This window comes from Callithrix jacchus, chromosome 18 (genome assembly GCF_049354715.1).
Source record: "Callithrix jacchus isolate 240 chromosome 18, calJac240_pri, whole genome shotgun sequence".
NCBI classification, from domain to species: domain Eukaryota; kingdom Metazoa; phylum Chordata; class Mammalia; order Primates; family Cebidae; genus Callithrix; species Callithrix jacchus.
The window spans coordinates 48,876,981-48,897,703 of record NC_133519.1 but is presented as its reverse complement, the minus strand read 5'-3'; the positions used below and the strand labels follow the sequence as shown (position 1 = coordinate 48,897,703).

The 20,723-nt window shown below is 38.4% G+C and overlaps 1 long non-coding RNA gene across 3 annotated transcripts in view; it reads left to right on the top strand.

Moving 5' to 3' along the window:
- The window catches only part of LOC108588964 (uncharacterized), a 380,118-nt gene that overhangs the window by 346,317 nt on the left and 13,078 nt on the right, over nt 1-20,723 (top strand). For all 3 annotated transcript variants that reach the window (XR_008477613.2, XR_004736371.3, XR_004736369.3), the window contains 4 exons: nt 1,327-1,419; nt 4,135-4,283; nt 16,564-16,691; nt 17,581-17,693. This is a non-coding gene — a long non-coding RNA (uncharacterized LOC108588964). The remainder of the gene's footprint in view (nt 1-1,326; nt 1,420-4,134; nt 4,284-16,563; nt 16,692-17,580; nt 17,694-20,723) is intronic.

The window sequence follows — 20,723 nt, the reverse complement described above, 5'->3', positions numbered from 1 at the left end:
TTTGAGATAAAATGACAGATGAAATAATGTCAGCCTATGCTATCATAATTGATTCTACCATTCATAAAAAATGCTGCAAACCATTTTTTTCTTAATGAAATCATTTGACATTAAAACCTAACATAAGCCAACATGAGGCTATTTATAGTCTTTATTCATCCCACTTACCATGAATATTCAAGGATTCATCAATGCAGAAATATTAATGTTCTATTAGAAGATTATGGAGACCCCACTGGAAGAGTTGCAAAGTGTTTGGTATCTGTAGCACTTTGCGTTTTTAAAACTCAAAAATTCTGTAGTCTATAAAAGCTTCATCTCAAAGATTTTGAACATTGTCCAAGAGATCTGTATATCTGTACCTTTTAAGTATGTGCCCGATAGAAATAATGAACATTCTCAAAATTTACCTTGAATTAGGATATTAGATTTCAAATAGACAAAGCAAGAAACACTCTGTGTTCATCAGCTCACATAATAGCAATTTGTTACAGAATGATTATTAATATCTATGATAAATGTTAACTGAAGTGTTGTTTGACTTTTCAGTTTTGTTGTTTTGTAGAAACGAGGTCTCCCTTTGTTGCCCAGGCTGGAATGCAGTGGTACAGTCATAGCTCACTGTAGCCTCAAACTGGTGAGCTCAAGCAATTCTCCTGCCTCAGCCTTTTGAGTAGCTGGGACTAGAGGTATCTGCCACCATGCAAAGCTAAATTTCTTAAATTTATTGCAGATACAGCATATGCCATGTTGTACAGGATGGTGCTGACCTCCTGGCCTAAAGGAATGTCCTCCTGCCTCGACCTCCCAGAATGCTGCTATTACCCCTGTGCCCAGCCAACTTTTCATTTTTGTCACATATTTTGGTCAATTTAACTTAGATATTTACTTACTGACTTCTAAACATATTGTAATTCTGAGCTATCACATAAATACAGCTAGTTTGTTAGAGTCTCGGTTTAATAAGAAATAAACCTAAAGTAGATTATTTTTCTACAATGTATTTCATAAAACCAGCTATGATGAAGCTCCATTCCCTAAAATGTAGTGAGTCTCTTAACAGTGTTTTAGGGAGAATATTTAAATTTCCTGTTACTATCAGTTACAGTTGATTACAGGGAAGACTGAATTATAAATCGGTCTGATTTATAGCCTCAAGGTCATATCCAGTTCAATGTTTTTCTTTCTTTCAGCAGGTGATTTATTGACACAAGGGGATTTACTTTCTCCAACCCTTCACTTACCTTGGAATGAAGAGAGAAGAAATGTATGTCTTTCTTTCTTTCTTTAAGACATTTTAACATATGGTCTTGTTCTGTTGCCCAGGCAGGAGTGCCATGGCTTGATGGCTCATTGCAGCCTCAACCTCCCATGCTCAACTGATCATCCCACCTCAGTCCCTGAATAGCTGGAAAACAGGTGAGTGCCACGATGCCCAGCTAATTTTTATTTTTTCTTTTTGAGAAATGGAGTCTCACAGTGTTTCTCAAGCTGGTTTCAAACCCCTGGCCTCAAGTGATCCTCCAACCTCAGTCTCCCAAAGTGGTGGGGTTGCAGCAGTTTGCACCCAGCCTGTGTCTTTTTTTTTTCTTTTTTGCAGTTTATCACTTCTCTGGGGTATTATGACAAATACTGGGAGCAGGGAAAAAGAGACGTGTCTCTTTATTGACTTGCCACTATCGTAGTTCCGTCTGTGTAGGCTGTTACCTGTTAATGCTACAGAATGGCTCTACTGCATTCCTCCCACAGAAAGAGGGAGTGGAGAAAGATACTCTCCTACCTGAAAGGGAAACTTCTTAAAGTTTCCTCAAGGAATTTCTCTTGCTTGCATTTATTTAGTCATAACTCCACGTGATTACAGGGCAGATTGAAATATACAGCCTTCTAGCTAGCAATGTGCTCAGCTAGAAACTGGGCTCAATAATTCAAGAGAATAGAGACAATTAACGTTGGGAAGCAGCTAGGTGTCTCTCACAAACCAACAATAGATGAAATCAGCGGAGAGTTCATTACTTCCAAAGCAAAAGTAAAATGAAGACTGACCATTTAAAAATCCTGAGTGAACAAAACGAATGAGGCCTTCGTATTGCCCTGTAGCCTTAACCTTGATTAAACTGCCAAGCAACACTTAGCTTAAGTGTGTCTGTTAAACAAACGGGACTTAAGCTCAGCCAGCAGTCAAGTGTCACACGGTTCGGTGACTAGAGATATTCCCGCAAGACAAACCAAAAAAGGGAACGTTGTAACCGCAACCAATTACCTGATTTCTTTATCTTGCTTCTAGTGTATTCGTAGGCATTCATCCTGCAGATAATTGCCTCTGATGTTTTGTCACGAGAACGCTAACCTCTTTTGGTGTGATTCATGGATTGTGTCTTTCTGCATTCTGCAGACATGACTGGGGTTTCATTTCTAAAGGGCTTTAGATTTTTGTTTTATATTACTAAACAACAGTAAATGAGAAAAATATTCTTTTTATTAGACTGTTAGCAAGTTGTTTTTATTATTCTAAGAGAAATGCAGTACCCAGTATAGGAAATCATGGTGCCAATAAGACCGTGCCTCACAAACTGCACTCAGCATTTCACATCATGTTCAAAATGGGAAGTTGAAAAACAGACTTTTTATTGAAGAAACGGAACCCCGAATCATGTCTACATAGTGGATAACTGGAATGAGGCCGTTTTCATGGAGAAAAGAAGGGCGCATGGGCCATGACTGCTACCATCAAACTGACAAACTATCATCTCAGTACGTTCAGGCTGCTTTAACAAAAAACTGTACACCAGGCAGTTATAAACAACAGAAATGTATTTCTCAGAGTTCTAGAGACTGGGAAGTCCAAGATCAAGGCAACAGCGGGTACAGTGTCTTGTACGGGCGCACTTTCTGGTTCACAGGTGGGTTCTGCTAGCTGTGGCCTCACGTAGTCCAGGGAACAAATGAGCTCCCTTGGGCCTCCTTTCTAAGGATGCTGATCTCATTCATTAGAGCTCTGGCCTCATGACTTAACACTTCTCTAAAGGTCCCACTTCCTAACAGTATTACACTGGACATTAGGACTGTAATATATAAACGTTTGGGGAGGTGGAGGACACAACCATTCTGACCATAGAAACTATCATACGGATTTATGTTTGTGTAACTCTGGAATATCCATAAAAGGAATATGCACAAAAAGAATTCTGATAGAGGCATATTCTAACCCTGGGTAAGGGTATCTGTGGCACACTCTGTTACCAGAAGGCAAAAAAGAAGTCATAGGGATGCTAAATTCTTCAGTCAACGGAGTTTTCAAGCAGAGGATGCATAATAGTAATGTGTCTTGAATGTGAGCACACAGCAGTTGGTTAGAGAATTACACAATATCCAATGTTAAAATTACATGATTCATATTTTTAAAAGACACTTAAGCACTGGGTCAGAGTTTCTGAGATTGCAATAGCTGGTGATTACTACCTTGGACTGCATTTGAAGGAGGCTAACAGCTGTTGCTCTAATAAAGGGTTATATAGTCAAATTACTTCAGAAGATCCTGGGAGTTAACATCTTAGACCTTGAAGATGCTAATGAGGAGCACTGTGACCCTCAGAAGGGGTTAGAGTATGCAGGCTTTTCAGACTATATTTGACTACAGAAAAAAAATGTACATGCGTGCTTTCACCTCTCCCATAAATAGCACTTTACAGAGGCAGATGTAAAAATACTCCCCCCATGAATTCATTTTATTTCCAGTTGTCGTGAATGTGTAACTTACTTCCAATTGGCAGCAGCTGTCTCATTTCCAACCAAATTTTATGTATTTTCAACTGGATCTTTTTGTAAGAGTGATAAGGATTGAAAACACAAAAATGAACACTTTTGGATACTCTCCTTTATATAAATATCCTGAAAGGTGTCTTTTTGGGTTTATTTCAAAAATTTTTACTTTTTGGAGGGACATTCTAATATTCATATGAAAGAATTTACTTAAGTTCATTAAGGTTATATGTATGTGTATTATGAACATATATAATATATACTATGTATGTGAATCTGTAATAATATACTAGTATATTATTAAATTGTATAATATTGAAGCTAGTTTCCTGCCCCTTTCCGACTTGCATTGATTCTGAATTTTACATTTGTCAGGAATCAACTGTTGACTCACCAGAGAATTATCAATATGACCTGTTGAGCAAGAAAAGCCAAAATTATGCCCAACTGCAGTAACGAAGGCCAGTGTATCTCATGGTGCCTCGGAAGGGAGTATTTACATGGTTTTTGTCATCTAACAGAAGGTAGGGGGATTTTTCTCATATAATTTTAGTGGGGTAGTTTGGGGAATGCTGATTAGAGTTGGACGAAATTGGTGGTATAATAGTGAGGATTGGTGGACACAGCAAGGTTTGTAAAGCAGGTTTGTAAAACGTGATAACACATATTCGATGAATCTAATTGAGTGATCTATGGCTGTAAGAAGATTGTCACAATTTCATTCGGATGAAAGCATTGTGAATAGTCTATTTTGAAGACTATTCTTTCTGAAGAAAGAATAATGTTATCTACAACTTCATTTCCTACGCAAGAATTTCCTGGGCTAATTAAGTCGTGTTAATTTAGGGAGTAAAGCTGTGGCTACAGATGACTTCCATTCTCAGAGGTAAAACTTGACTTAGAATTCTACTAGTTCCTGGCCTTAGAAAATTATATTTTGAGAAGAGAATATAAGCTAATTTAGCATTCCTCTCTTTTTAAAAAATGATATAAGAAACTTTCATCGAATGTTATAATTTATTTAATATTATAAAAACTACGACATTATTTTCACATTTATTGAATTAAAGATGGATTCTATTAAATATATGATGTTCCATAAATAGTACTTGAGCAATTCAACTTGAAAAAGTGCTGAAGTTTAGTTTGCTTATCTGAATTTTGCAAATAATGAGTTGGGTAAGAAGCTCCAAAAAGCATTTTTTAAAGCTGATTTTTAATAATGGTGTTAAATGATAAAAATATTGTGCTTTTTATCCCTGTCATTTATCATGTACTTTAAGGCAGAATAGTTCTGGTTTGTTAAACATTAATTAAAATCACAAATTTGCTTCTTGCTAGTATTGATGATGCTTTAGTTGTGAATTATTCATGATCACTAATAATAGTTTAGTTGCTTGGTTTCTCTCCATTATTATGCATGTAGTACATCATTTAGAATTTTGATCTTTTGCACATTAAAATCCACATTTACCTTTCAGCCCTTTATAATACTGTATCATCCTTCTTGTGTGACAGGTCTACTGGATGACTTTATACATAATCACAGAAATTTGCTTAGTACTTAGCGCCTTACATTTCTGAGTTTAAAATCATCTGTGATCATACCAATAACTAGCCTATTGACTAGTAACTGCATCCCCTTATGAGATCCTCCTTTTTCTTGGCTGTAGTGCTTGTTTCGATACCGAGAAATCAAGTTTGTTATAGTTATTCGTAACAACAGGCATCAAGTTTATAAAAAGTGTTGAATTTACCAAACCATTAAAAGACAACTTATTAAAAATGCAAAAATAAACTGATTAGAGCTCACTGCAGAACAGAATGAGCAAGGCTTAGAAGTGACCCAGAAGGAAGCAGGGTTCAGAAGAGGCCTTTAGGGTCTGACCTGAAGTCTTGTACAGTAAGTCTTTCAAGGTGGGAAAATGAGTTTGAGCAAAGTTCATGATACAATATACTTTAGGATTGGTGGATGCAGTACAGGGATGGAGTTGAAGTGGGTATACTGTTACTTAATAAGTGACGTTTGTTCACATGAGAAGATTTTTATCTTCAGTTAATTGATCTCTAGGAATTTTCTGAAGCAAACAGTGAGGTAACTGGTTGGTTTACACTGTTACCTTTTCAGGCAAAACTTTAAGACACATCGACACAGATGGAAACCAAAGCCAACAAAAGCAAGAAATAGGAAGTATTTACTGTTTAGGCCTTATGTTTTGCTGAGTCTGTGAAAAATTTACTGCTGTCTTCACATTTGACTCAAGACTTAATGTAGGATCAGCTCTAGCATCTGGTAGAATTTGGATTAAAGTATCCTGGCCTCAAAGACAAGACCATTATTTACTTACTCTTTCATTTCTTCATTTAGACATTCAAAAAATTGTCATAGGGGCTTATGTTTCCGGAATTTCTATTTTTTTTAAACACTAACTATAGGAATATAGGTATTGTTCTTCTGTTTCTATGGAGCAGTATTATTCTGGTGCCTCTATGTTGCATAGACACCCCAAGACACCCAAATGTAGCACTCCTTAATTGCAATCGAGCCTTGTATTTGTGCATCAAAGGAAAATTTAGCAAACATTTAATGCTTAACTTGTAACACTCTCTCATTTTTTCTTGTGTTTCTCTTATCTTGGTTTGTATCTCAGATCCTCAATTCTCGGCCTTTTAGGCTGCAGTTCTGATACCTCAGTCAACCCTTGCTAGTTCATTTGCTCAATTCCACTCACCATGTATCCAGTCACTGGATGGGCTTCTGTCAAAACCGGGCCCCCATCAGAAAGCAATGCAGATTAAACTGTTGCCTTTGGTCTTATTTTTGATACCATGTCTTAGCTTTTCATTTTCTATTCATTTTGGAAGACTCTTCATCAAGCCCAGCCTCTGCAGCTGAATAAATTGCCCAGGGTATACCTTTCTCAGTTAGTGAATCTTGGCCTTTCCGCGTTTCTAAAGGTTTTTCCTCTTCCAGGCCCTCTGCGGTAACCTAGCCCCAATGTAGTTTCTACCCAAGTATATGTTAGTTAGGGATAAGACAGAATTTATTATGGGAGTTGACTCACTTGATTATGGAGGCTGAGAAGTCTCGCAATGGAGTAACCCGGTCAAATCGGGAAGCCTACGAACCAAGGTTGCCAATGGTGTAATTCTCAGTATGAGACGGAAGCCCTGAGAAACGGGGGTCACTGGTGTCCCCTGACCAAAGGCCAGAAAGAGCCCTGAGTTCTGAGGTCTAAGGGCAGAAGAAAATGGGTGTCTCAGCTCCAGAGCAGAGAGCAAATGTATTTTTCCTCTGCCTTTTTGTAATATTCGGCCCTCAACTAATTAGATGGTGCCTGATCACACTGGGTGAAGGCAGATCTTTCTTCCTCAGCCTACTGACTCAAATGCCGTTTTCCAGAAACACCCTCACAGACATACCCAGAAATAAAAAGCATTACCATCTATCTGAGTATCCCTCATCCCAGTCCAGGCGACAACTAAAATTAACTATCACATCAAGCCTACTCTGACTATGGCAGACTATACTCAGGAAAATACAGACTCTATTCAGGAAAAGAGGTTTGAAAATGGGTAAGGAAGTGGCCACAGGAATTAGGAATTTTAAAAAAATCATAGTAGGAACAACTTTTTTTTTTCCCAGTCAGATCACCTGAACCAGTTTACAGGTCTAGAAAATTTTAATTAGGTAAAGCATAGGTCTTGATTAGCAGTGCTTCTAACAATTCCATCATACTTTTCCCAAATAATTTATAATAAAACTTGATAGCTATTTGTTTATATGGGAATTATTAAAAATTAGGTGGACGTTTAAGACTTATTTTATTTTATTTTTTTAAGACGGAGTTTCGCTCTTGTTACCCAGGCTGGAGTGCAATGGCGCGATCTCAGCTCACCGCAACCTACACCTCCTGGGTTCAGGCAATTCTCCTGCCTCAGCCTCCCGAGTAGCTGGGATTACAGGCACACCATGCCCAGCTAATTTTTTGTATTTTTTTAGTAGAGACAGGGTTTCACCATGGTGACCAGGATGGTCTCGATCCCTTGACCTTGTGATCCACCCGCCTCGGTCTCCCAAAGTGCTGGGACTACAGGCTTGAGCCACTGTGCCTGGCCAAGATTTATTATTTAACAATTTTTTGATAACATATTATTAATATATTATCAAAAGATATTTGTAGGTGAAATCCTAGGTTCTGAAATTTTTTTACCACTGACCTTTCATTCTAAGCCAGATTATTACTCTATTTGCCCTAAACAAGTTTAGCTCATTTACACTTCTGTTCATTAGTGATACTGTTCTGCCTGCTTAAATCACCAGATCACTAGATCACTTCTCTTGTCTTTGGATAGCCATATCATTCAAAGTCACATAATAACTTTTCAGCAAATATCTACTCTACACTGTTAGGCCAAGTTAGGAGGAGCAAAGATGAAGTACAGGATTCACCTTCCCTCTTCTAAATTCGATTTTCCATTCCAGGTAGAAGAACATCCAAAATAGATTCTTCCCTTAATATCTTTCTTTAATACCCTCGCTCTGCTGATTTTTCTCTTTGCTTGAGTCCTGTAGCTTTTAAAGATATACTAAGGAATTGAGAACTGAAAATCCTTGCTAAGAAATAATATGGAATATTCTTCTGTACCTTTTATGTCCCAATACTGAAGTATGAGAACATACTTCAGTTTTTCTCTCTTGATTTTGCATGCCGCAGCCATGTCTCTGTAGTCAGGTTTTATGAGAACAGGAAGTACAGTTTCCTTCTATATCCCCTATGACATCTATCTCAAGGTAAATAGTACATTCTTCATAAATAGTTCTTCAGTGAGTCCGTGATCAGGGCTTGTTGATTCAAGCAACAATTCAAGCCGCTTCCTTTATTATACAAGAGCATCAGACATGGCCGTAAGAAAACAAAGAGCCCAGATCACTCCCGTGATTGCCTCTCAGTGAACAGAGCAGTTAGCTCCAATTCAGCAATCCTCAGTCCACTTTGGTATTCACTGTACATATCTTATCCACAGGGCATTCAATATTATTTCCTGAGTAGAAAAGTCAATATTTTAGAAATAAAAATTCACCATGTAATTCAAAAATCTGTTCTCATAATCTTCAGGGACTTGTCCTGCAGTTTTTACATGCATAAAACACACTGAAATCATTTGGAAGTAACACATAAAAGTGATAAATTGCATCATTGGGCAAGTAACTTCAGGCCTAAAGCCAAATATAATTATAAAACACTAGAAGCATTGGGACATAAAGGGTACAGAAGAATATTCCATAATATTTCTTAGCAAGGATTTTCAGTATGCAATTCGTGAAATGGTCAATTATTTATTTAGTGAAAAATAATATATTCTTATGAAATTAAAATCTAATTTACACACAATTACTTTGCAATGCACTTTAGCCTACATAGGTGGACTCCTTGGATTATATAAATTACTGAGGCAAAGTCAAAACAATGATTATTGCTTATTCCCCTTCTCTAAAGGACTATGGGGCTAAGAACAAAACTGTGAAGTGTAAAGAAACAAAGTCCTCCAGATCTGCTAAGATTGTTCAATATTACTGTATTAAATAGAAAGACATTAGTGTTTGTTAAACAGTAAATACTGATCAGAGGTCAATTCTCAGTTCTCATCCTCCGTGAAGGACTTGATCACATCGTCCTCTTGGAAACACGTTCTTCACTTGTGTTCCATGACACACTCTGAATTTCCTCCTATTTCACTGGCCATTCCATCACGATCTCTTTATATAGTGTCTCTTCATGTGCTAATGTCTTACCGTTAGACTGCTGAAGCTCAGTTTTTAAATCTGTTCTATATAGATTCAGTAGTTTAATTGTTTTAAATACTGTCTACTAAATTGAGGACCCCCACTTTTAATCTGTAGGTCAACTGTCTTCCTTGTATCCAACTTGGACGTTTTGAGTAGCATTTCCAAATTCATTTCACCCAGATGTAGCTCCCAAACAACATGTCTTTTAATTGAAAATACAGTCTTCCAGTTGATCAAGCCAAAAGTCTTGATGTAATCTTTGACTTCTCTTTCTCCCACATTTCTCATTCAATTGATTGAATGTAAGTATGTCATAATATCTATAGCTATATCATAATATTCCCAATATTAACATTTCTCAGTACCACCACTCCACCTTCCTTCATTGCTTTCAGTGGAGGAAAAGAATACCCAACCTTTAGTGTGTTTGTTTCTAAAGGCCTAATAATAACAGCTTACACATTTTAATTCCAAAGCTATTCAGTGATTATCATTATTTGACATTGCTGTATTTTATATAGGTTTTGCCTGAAATAGCTCATATTCACTTAATTAAAGCAAACAGAAATAATATTTTGAATCTAGTCAGCGAAACATTCAGATCATTAGCAACAAATATCATATAATCATTTTAGTTTTGATTTACTAAGATGAAAATTAGTCTCTATTAGTTAAAAAAATTAAGAAGGGGAATTTCAGAAAATAAAAGCACAGTAGCCAAAGCTATTTTTCATACTTTTTTGCATATTGGAAAATGAGTAAAAATTCTTCCTTTTAAAGTGTTCCTTTAGTCTTTAGGATGATCTAAAGTGAGGTTTCTAGTTTTCAGGAAGTCATTTTCTTCTGGGGTGGTAATTTGTTTATTGAGTATTGAACAAAACAACAGACTGAAAATCACGACAGTAGATTGCAGTGGTCATGGCTCAGTCCTGATTCACTATGAGACCTTATGGGAGATCTTTTAAATTTGTAAAAGCTTTCTTTCTTTACTGTAAAAATAAGTCACAGTTTATCTCGGAGACTTTCGCAGATTTTTCACTGTCACCAAACTAAAAATACTTTTGCAGTCTACCTTGAAATTTATATATATATATGTGTATAGTTTATATACATACATATATATAAATAATACAAATATACATATACATATATATAAATTTCAAGTTAGAATATATATATATAATTATATATAATATATAAATTGTATATATATAATTTAAAAGTTTTACCCAAAATAACATTATAATATATGATTCTCTCTCTAACCTACTTATTCTATTCCATTTTTCTGTTTAGTGCTGGTCAGAATCTAAAATGCATTAGCTGATCAATACTTACACAGTGTTGTACCACATAAGGGTGGTGTGGTCCACGTTGGCCCATACATTCCTACAAGATTATAATGGAGCTAAAAGAATTTCTATTCCTTGCCGGGCGCGGTGGCTCATGCTTGTAATCCCAGCACTTTGGGAGGCCGAGGTGGGTGGATCACGAGGTCAAGAGATCGAGACCATCCTGGTCAACATGGTGAAACCCCGTCTCTACGAAAGATACAAAAAATTAGCTGGGCATGGTGGCGCGTGCCTGTAGTCCCAGCTACTCAGGAGGCTGAGGCAGGAGAATTGCCTGAACCCAGGAGGCGGAGGTTGTGGTGAGCCGAGATCGTGCCATTGCACTCCAGCCTGGGTAACAACAGTGAAACTCCGTCTCAAAAAAAAAAAAAAGAATTTCTATTACCTAGTGACAGTGTAGTAGTAGCCCTGGTAACAGAGCAGCACAAACAAGACCTACCTTTAATATATTTAGATATGCAAGTACGTACCATTGAGTTACAATTGCCAACAGTATTCAGTGAAGGAACATGATGCACAGATTTGTAGCCTGTGTGTGTAGTAGGCTATACCATGCAGGTTTGGGTAAGCACATTCTGTGATGTTCACACAATGAACAAAATCATCTTATGGCACATTTCTCAGAAAGGATACTCATCTTTAAGCAATGCATGAGTGTAATTTGAAATATATCAGATGATCTCGCTTGCTCGCTCTCTCTTTTGAGACGGTCTTGCTCTGTTGCCCAGGATGTAGTACAGTGGTTAGATCACTGCTCACTGCAGCCTTGACCTCAAGCAATTCTCCCACCTCAGCATGTGAGTAGCTGGGACTAAAGGTGTGGACCACCATGCCCAACTAATTTTTGTATTTTTAGTAGAGACAGAGTTTTGTCACATCTCCAGTGCTGGTCTTCTTACAGGTAGTTAGGGGGAGTGAGGAAGGAGAGGGCTCTTCTCCCCACCCCTAGAAATGTCAGGTAATGGTTAGGTGATGTTCACATTGTCTCTCTAAAAGTGCTTAATTGGCATGTGGGCCAGGGGAGGCCATTTCCTGACGTTTCACACCTGTCAACATTAAAATGTTAATTGATCGCAGGCCCCCGGAAGAAGCAAGTTCTTGGGCCACATGGAGAGACAAAAATGGCAAAGTTTGATCTTTCAAGTACAGTGTCACTCCAAGTGTCAGTTTCTAGCCCAAGCTGAGGACTGAGGAAGGTGTGTGGGTGTATGGCAGATAGCTGAAAGAACACTAGAGGAATTGTAAGGAGTTTCAACATGGCTTTATTCTCTCTCTCTGGGCACAAGCTTTATGCAGTCCCTCTCTATCCCCTCATCTGCCTGCAAGGTGCCTGGCATTCACTCATTCTCATTCTCATTCTCTCTCTCTCTCTCTCTCTCTCTCTCTCTTTCTCTCTCTCTATCCCTCTCCCTCCTCTCTCTGTCAGCCTTTATCCTGGCTGCTTTCTCCAGCTGCAACCCCTCTCAGCAGCCAGCTCTGTGGCTCCTGCCACCCCCATGCCTGCAGCTGCACTCACTGACACGCTCACTGCTTCTTGCTGCACCTGCAGCCCCCTGTCAGCTTGCTAGGTATCTGGCTCCAGTTCAGCTCCATTATGCATGTGCTCTCACAGTATCACTGACACATTTATGCACTTCACAATAGTGGCTCAGAGCTAGGTGATGAGCTTACACAAACAGGTTACAGTGAATGGAGTTGTGCACCTGCGCTCCAAACTTGATGAGTAATGCTGGACCAAATGTCTGTCTCAAACCATTCTTGACGGTAGGACATCCATTTTCCTTATACTCCACCCATAGGCCAAGGGAGACAGTCCTTAGACACATGGACACAGCAGTAATACAGAAAGCAATAACTTCAGGTTATGGCAGGCAACCACCCCATGGTGACGTTACCCCAATGTTTCTATATACATTAAGGCAGGTTTTTATTTCCCTGCCTTTAGGGGTGTTGGGGCTGCACCCCATGGCTGACTCAGTATCAGCATGGACCAAAGGCTCACTCACTGCAGCATCCTGCTGACCATACCAAATGTCACACCAAATTTCAGGTTCTGCTGCAAGCTGAGGACAAGGGGAGTGGGTGGACAAGTGGGGGCAGCCAAAGGAACACTCAAGGAATCACAGGGAGTTTCGACATGATTTTCGTCTCTCTGGCCGCAGGCCTTGTGTGGTATCTCTCTCCCCTTGTCCACCTGCAAGGTGACCATCTCTCTTCTCCTCTGTCAGCCTTTATCTCGGCTGCTTGCTGTGGCTGCAACCCCTCAGTAGCTGGCTCCGTGGCTCCTGCCACGCCATGTCTGCACCTGCACTGCCTGCCACATTCACCGCTTCTTGGCTCCCAGCTGTCTGCCTGTAAGGTGGCTGGCTCCAGTGGCTCCATCATGCCTGTGCTCTTATGGTGTTGGTGATGCACTTATGCACCTCACAGACAACCGTGGCTCAGAGCCAGGTGATGAGCATCCACAAACAGGTTATATAATGAGTAGAGTTGTGCGCCTGTGCTTCAAACTCTCTGAGCCGTGGTGGACCAGAGGCCTGTCTTGGCCTGTTCTTGACCGCAGCACATCCATTTTGCTTACATACACAGTACCAGAAACGGGAAGAAGGCTTCAGATGACCATGCCTGTCACCCCTTAAATACCTGCATATGCTCCATTCTCAAGGGTAAGGACACTGTGCATGCATGAGGCCCACCCTAAGGGAAGAATGATGGGAAAAAAGCGGACCTGTAAGATTTCAGGATTAAGGTTGAAGTCTCTCCTCTTTTCTCTCTTTGACCTTCAGGCACCTACTCGGCTCCCTTTCAAGGATTCTTTCATTTTTTTCTTGTTCCAAAGCTTTTTAATTAACTTCTACTCCTGCTCTGGAACTCACCTGGGTCTCTCTTTCTGCGTTATGCCCCTCAGTCAAATTCTTTCCTTTAAAGGCAGGAACTGAAGTTGCTGCAGACATGTACGGATTCACGAACAGTAACTTGGGTGTCGTCCACCAGTAACAGTCTGGAACTCCTGGGCTCAAGCGATCAGCCCCGCTCCGACTCGCAAAGTGCTGGGATTATAAGCATGAGCCACCACACCTAACGGTGATGTCTGTTGTCTCACAGCACTAATATTTGATAATTTTAAATACACATATTTTTATTATACCTTAGCTCCATGCACTGTTTTGAGCTAAGTTCATAAATGTGCTACTGAGAGAGTTCCCTGGAGATCCTGCTTTTACTACTTTAACAAAAATGGTGTGCCCTTAACCGGATTTCTTTAGAAATGAAATCTATACTAGCAAGTTATTCTTAGAGAAGATAAAAACTTATCTCCTACACCTTTTAAACATTTAATCTGTTTGGCAATCTTTTTTGTATATAAATCGTGCAAAGATGTGCTTTACACCCTGCACAAATTAACTTACATCTCTAGGGAACAATGTAAATAAGTTTTATTTTATTTGTGGAGGTTGGGAGTAGTGTTGATTCAGATTGGCTATTTATTTAAGAATTTCTAATACAATTATTGTTTTGTTTCTTTATCATGTATTAAAGCTTCTCAAATTAATTTTTATTGATTATGTCTATTTCATTTTAGTGAGCTATTAGTATAAATCTGCATTAGATAAAAATAGGGGAAATTAAAAATTAAAATTTTTCCCTATTACTATATGCCAATTTTTTTCAATTAATTTGTAACTTTTGTTAGTAATATGTATGATATTCTCCCCACCACCACCATTTTGCTGTAAGAAGTGGCTGCTGTCCACAGACTTCCTGACCCTCCCTATGGGACCTGTGTCTGTGGGAGAATAACATTTCCTGTCTCATTGACTCTTATTTGTTACTAATAAGTGATTACATTAAAAAGACCTTTGAGCCACAAAGGTGGTTTATTATTCAGCCTTGAGGCAAAAACTAAGGTAGGATTGGCCCTCAAGGTCCTTTGTTAAAGACCTCGGTCAGTAAGGTGAAACCCTAACTCTGTCTGGGTTGATTCAGGAAAAGAAGACCAAAGATGGTTCTCCAAGGAAAATCTAATAAACTCTAGGTGACCAAAAATAAGAGGAGGAAGACAGGAAATTCACAACAAAAATTGTGAGTGTCAAAGGGTAGCTTATCATAATTCTTTAAGCTGTTTAAGTACTTTTGTATGTATAAGTTTTCTAAATTGAAATAATCTACACAAACATTTAAAAGACTTTGATGTGATTTCTAGCTCTGTAAAGGGAATACAAAATATGGTAATGATTAGGTTTAATCTTTATTTTTTATTGGAAATTGATAAATTCCTGTCCCACATTAGGATCTTAATGCATAAAAAATATGGAAAGGGAGCTTTGGAACCTGTCTTAGAACTTTAAAATATAAAAATAACCCAGATTTTTTAAGTACAAAAACAAGTCCTAACTTTTAAAACTTTGTTTTGAAAGTCATAATGCACTGTTAGTTTAATTCTAAATTTTAATATATAGCATTTCTAAACCAAAACACACTGTAACATTTTAAATTTACTATTCAGAAGTCAAACTTCTTACGTAATTATAGTAAACTAAATAACAAACACCATTTAATTAGGAAATTCTGACATATCCAAATATTTTAAATAATAATATGCTTAAAGTAATATTTATTAGTTTACTGATTTATAACTAAAATGTTTTGCATAAAACATTTTAAATCAAACGCCTAATCAACATTCTACAAGGTTTAATGTTATTTGGGCTCTGTGGATATGTCTAATGGTGTCACTTACCTTCGATCAGTAAACTCCAGTCTCCTGGATCATGCATGGTAAGCTCTCAACTCTTTCTTAATCCATTAATAATATACGCTTATTATGATACATGGAAGCACAATGAGTGTGTTCATTTATTTTGTATTTTAAAAATTATCTTTTTCAGCAGAAGGTAGGTTCCCTTCTCAAGTGTGTCCTATTCCCTGGTGGTACTTCACCACTTCTGTAATGGGTCACAAAATGGTAGCCGTGCTTATTGAACACTTTCTGTGGTGTAGACACTCTTATCAGCTCTGTACATTTTTATCTCTTTCATTTTTATAGCATCTGTAGGAAATGAATAAAAGGATTATCATCTTTTTAAGAAGCAGAAAACTGAGGAAGGCTAAGTCATTTATCCAATATTTCATAACCAGGAAGTAGCAAAGCCAGGATTTGTACTCAGACCGTTTAGGGTTAAATATCAGTTGCCATAATGAATACATATACACTAGATTTGTGGTATAATTATTATATAGAGATATCAACATATATAAGATCATGTGCCAGCAAAGATAAAATATGTTAATTTTGCAAACTCTAGTATTTAACATGGATGTGTTTTATTTCTAATAAAAAAATAAATAGCATTTTCTCATGTGTTTGATTATGAATTTTAACAATTAAAACAGTAAATACTGGAAACACTTCTGCTTGAATTATTCTGGATGAAATTCTCATCGTAAGACTGTGGTGAATATGTCACAGAGATTAAGTATGTTATTCTAGCCAAATGTAAACCTAGCCTGCATTCACTGTGGATTTGGTTCCAGGTACAGTGAGATCCCTTTTGCTACGTGAACTTACATTGAATATTGATTGAAACAAATATATGTGATTATATGTGAAAGCTTATTTTAAAAAAGTAAGTGAGATATTTTTTTCCTTTTTATTCTCAGCATAAGAGAACAGGTTTTAGATGGAGATCTCTAGTGGACATTTATTGTCAAGTAAACAATTGGCTTCATGAGACTGAACTTGACTGAAGAGATCCAAGTTGGAACAAGGACTCACCTGAATATAGAAGGTATTTAAGGCCAAAAGGCTAGTGAATGAATTATATAAAGGGTAACAGAGACCCTTGACCCATACCTTGGAAGTTACTTAGCAGCTAGGAGGAGGAAAAGTCGGTGGGGGAGGATGTGGAATCATGAGACTGCTTTTACAAAAATTAAATGTAGATGGGAAATTCTCAAGTGTCTTGAGTGTCAAAATACAATGTTCAAATGGTGATTATAAAATTATATAAGATAATCATTCCTCTAGAGGAGCTTAGAGCCTACTAACAAAGAGAGAACGCACACAGAATGATAAAAAAAAAACAAAAAAAAAACAATTACCAGGCAGCAATAAAAACGTTCCAAAAACAATCCGAAAAGCATTTTTCTGGCAATTGTATTTAATAATAAATTTTACATTTTGTCTTATGTTTTTACATTTAGCCCTGAGTTCATATTGTATTTGGCTGTGATGACTGCCATTTTTTTCTTAACAATTTCAATACTCAGGTGGTTGTTTTAGAAACCATTGTTGCTTACTGTGTTAAAGCAGATTTTTTTACTTTTCATCTTCGAATACTGATACTAGGACAACTTTTCATAAAGGCTTTTACCTTACGAGAGAGAAGAAATAGCTCAGTGCCTTCAAGTAGTACGTAGAACACATACATTTATTATTCCTTCAGGCATAAAGCATTAGGATTCTGTGGTGGTAGATACATGAGTATTCCACACAGGAAAAAAAACTCTTGTGGGTCACTGCCTTTGAGAATAAAAAAAAAATACACTGAGTGTTGGCAAAGTGGGTAAAGAAGCATAAGGCATTGTGGAGGCAGCCAAGCACAGCAAACAGCAACTTTTCCCACTCTGGAGAGTTCAAGCCGCATATAACAGTCTGAATTTTTTTTTATTTCTTAGGGACAAAGTCTTGCTCTGTTGCCCATGCTGGAGTGCAGTGGTGAAAACACGGCTCGGTGCAGCCTCCATCTCCTCTCAAACAATCGTCTCATGTCAGTCAGCTGGAACCACAGGTGTGTCACCGCACGTGGCTAATTTTTTGTTGTTCTTATTAGATACAAGGTTTGTCCATATTGCCAAGACTGGTTCCTGAGTTCCTGGGCTCAGGTGATCCTTCTGCCTTGGCCACCCATGGTGCTGGGATTACAGGCGTGACCCAGCTTTGTGATGTTTTGCATGAGAAAATGCAACACTGTTAATAGATGTGTTCCGAAAACAAAAATGGAAGATATATATGCCCACATACATACAAGTATTTGTACATATATGTACAATAACTCATCACTTGACATCATCAATAGGTTCTTGGAAACTGAAACTATAAGCAAAATGACATGGCAGGCTCTCAAAGAACATGGTTCAATGTTGTTTTGCTATAATGTTGATGACGAACAGTTTGGTTTTAGCATACATTATCTTGCTTAAAGTTGTAGGTTCCAAGAACCTATGAACAAGGTTAAGTGAGCAATTCCATTACATGTATGTATTTGTGTGTGCATATATGGGTGTGCTGTCCTACCATACAAATCACCGATTTACTATATACCAATTTATGGGACCCATATATCATATATTGAAGAAGGATTAAACTGGTTTCCTTATAATAAATTAATAGTATTAATCTTAACTGAAAAAGTCCCAAAATAATTTTAGGTTTTGTGTCTATATTAGTAAGCATGATGGGTGTAAGTGTAGCAGCATAAAATATATCTGAACTTAGTAGAACTGCCCAAGCATTAAAAGCATTAAAAATATTTTTGAGATAGTTGATACTTATTATCAACTATAAAATGGCTACGAGTACTGAGGTAAAAGGTCCCAGACCACAGTATTTTTTATTCAATAAGCTCAAGTTGTACAAAGGTTGTAGGATTTTGAAATTTTATTTCCTTTTTTTGTTTCTTTTTTTTGAGATGGAGTTTTGCTCTTGTTGCCCAGGCTGGAGTGCAATGGCACAATCTCGGCTCACTGCAATCTCTGCCTCCCGGGTTCAAGCGATTCTCCTTGTCTCAGCCTCCTGAGTAGCTGAGATTACAGGCATGCACCACCATGTCCAGCTAATTTTCTGTATTTTTTTTAGTAGAGACCGGGTTTCTCCATGTTGGTCAGGCTGGACTCGAACTCCTGACCTCCCGGTTTTATTTCCTTTTAATAGAATATGTGCAAACTGATCCAGTGGACAATTCCTTGAATCTGTTTTTTTCTCCCACCTGCTTTTGGGGTGTAATTTTTCTCTACCATAATGGCTGAGGGGTATCTACCTGAGTCATTCTTGTACAAATCACGTAGCCAAAGAGCTTTCTAGTCTCACTTCATGCTCACATGCAGTGTGATGTCGTGGGTGAGAGAGGACTGGTAGTAAACTTGACTTGTATTTCTTTTGCATTTGTTTCTCACCATCCCATATTAGGCAACAATATCCTTTTTGCTTTTCATAAGTTGAAAGCATTTTCTCTACTCCAAGTTCCAATTTTTTAACCTGGTCATGAGTACTATGTTTGAATCTTATATCTTGTGGCCTTCTCGGTAAGCATGCATTGACAAATATTTGCATTAGTGCAGATCTAGAAGAGAGACTTAGGAACTGATGGTATGTCTACCTATGATGTTCCTGTTTTTTTTTTTTATTACGTGGCGCATCACAAAAGGTCCATTATTGTGACACCAGCTAGTGTGCATCAGTAGTTCTGACACTAATCACCTGCAGTTAACACAGACCTCACAAGTTAAGGAGCACAGTCCCCAACACAACCAGCCTCACTTCAAATGTTACATGCATTTTGAGGTTTCCCAAGCCACCTGCGCTTATTACCAATGGGCTATGAATTCTGTGTTGCCCACATTTCCTTTCAATTCCATAATTTGCTAGAAAGACTCGCAGAACACAGAAATGTATTGCAGTTTTGTTGTAAAGGATACAAATCAGGGTCAGCCCAATGAAGACACACACAGGGTGAAGTCTGAGATGGCTTTCTATGCGGAGCTCCTGTGCCGCCTTCTGGTGCAGCAGCCTCGCTGTGTGGGATATCAGCTGAAGTTTCTTTGTCTCATGGTCGTGGAAATCAAAGATGTGGACGCAAAGGGAGAGGTTAGAGCAGAAGTTCAATCGGTGAATGGAAAAGGACCGCTGTCTATCACAGAGAGGGTCCCTGAATGGGTTGCCATGCTGCAGTAAAATTTAAGGGTTTAAAGGAGCTAGTGGGGAGGGGGTATTTTGTCTACACAGGGTACAGAAAACCAGTTAGGACCAGGTGAGCCATCAGCATAGAGCAGAGTCTGTCTCTGGCACCCCCACCTCACTTATCGTGCAGGTGGATCTTAGGTTGGGCTACTCCACGCTGCTTATCCTTCCACCATGCCTGTGCTAAAAAGGGGAGGGGAATTTCTGTGCTTGGTCCCAGGTACCTTCTTGCAGCTACAGGCATCCCCCCCAGCACCCAGCAAGCTTCCAGCGACCCTATCTTAGTGTGCCCAAAAAGGAGAAAGGAATGTGCTCATTAAGCTCCAGTGTTTTTACTGGGACCCATCAAATGTATGTGAAGTCTGGTGATTAACCTGGAAATTCTCCCTCTGTGCTGGAGCTGCTTATCTATGTTTTACAGCCCGATCTTCCAGGCTGCTTTTTAGAAGAATAGTAGTGATTTCTTTGAACTGTATGTGGTTAGAAAGAAAGTAATTTCTGAGCTGCTTCTTGTTAGAAGGAAGGTTTTTGCTGGAGACTCTTTCATCCTAACTATCTACCTAAATAATTTCTGTCTCCTGTGTCGCTGCAGAATTAGGTGACATCACTGTCGTGGTACATTGATTTTGTTCACCAGCCAGGAAGTTCCACTGAGCTTCCTTGTCCAGAGGTTTTAAAGGGCTTTTTTTTTAATTAAGTGGATATGTTTGATTGATTGAATAATTGGTGACCAGGCTGAACTCAGTGTCCTGCCTCTCTACTTTCCTTGAGGTAGTGGTGGGTCAAAGCCCTAACTCTTTAATCACAGGGTTAGTCTTTGTGATGAGCAGCCCCCATTATGAGGTATCTGTTTAGCATAGAC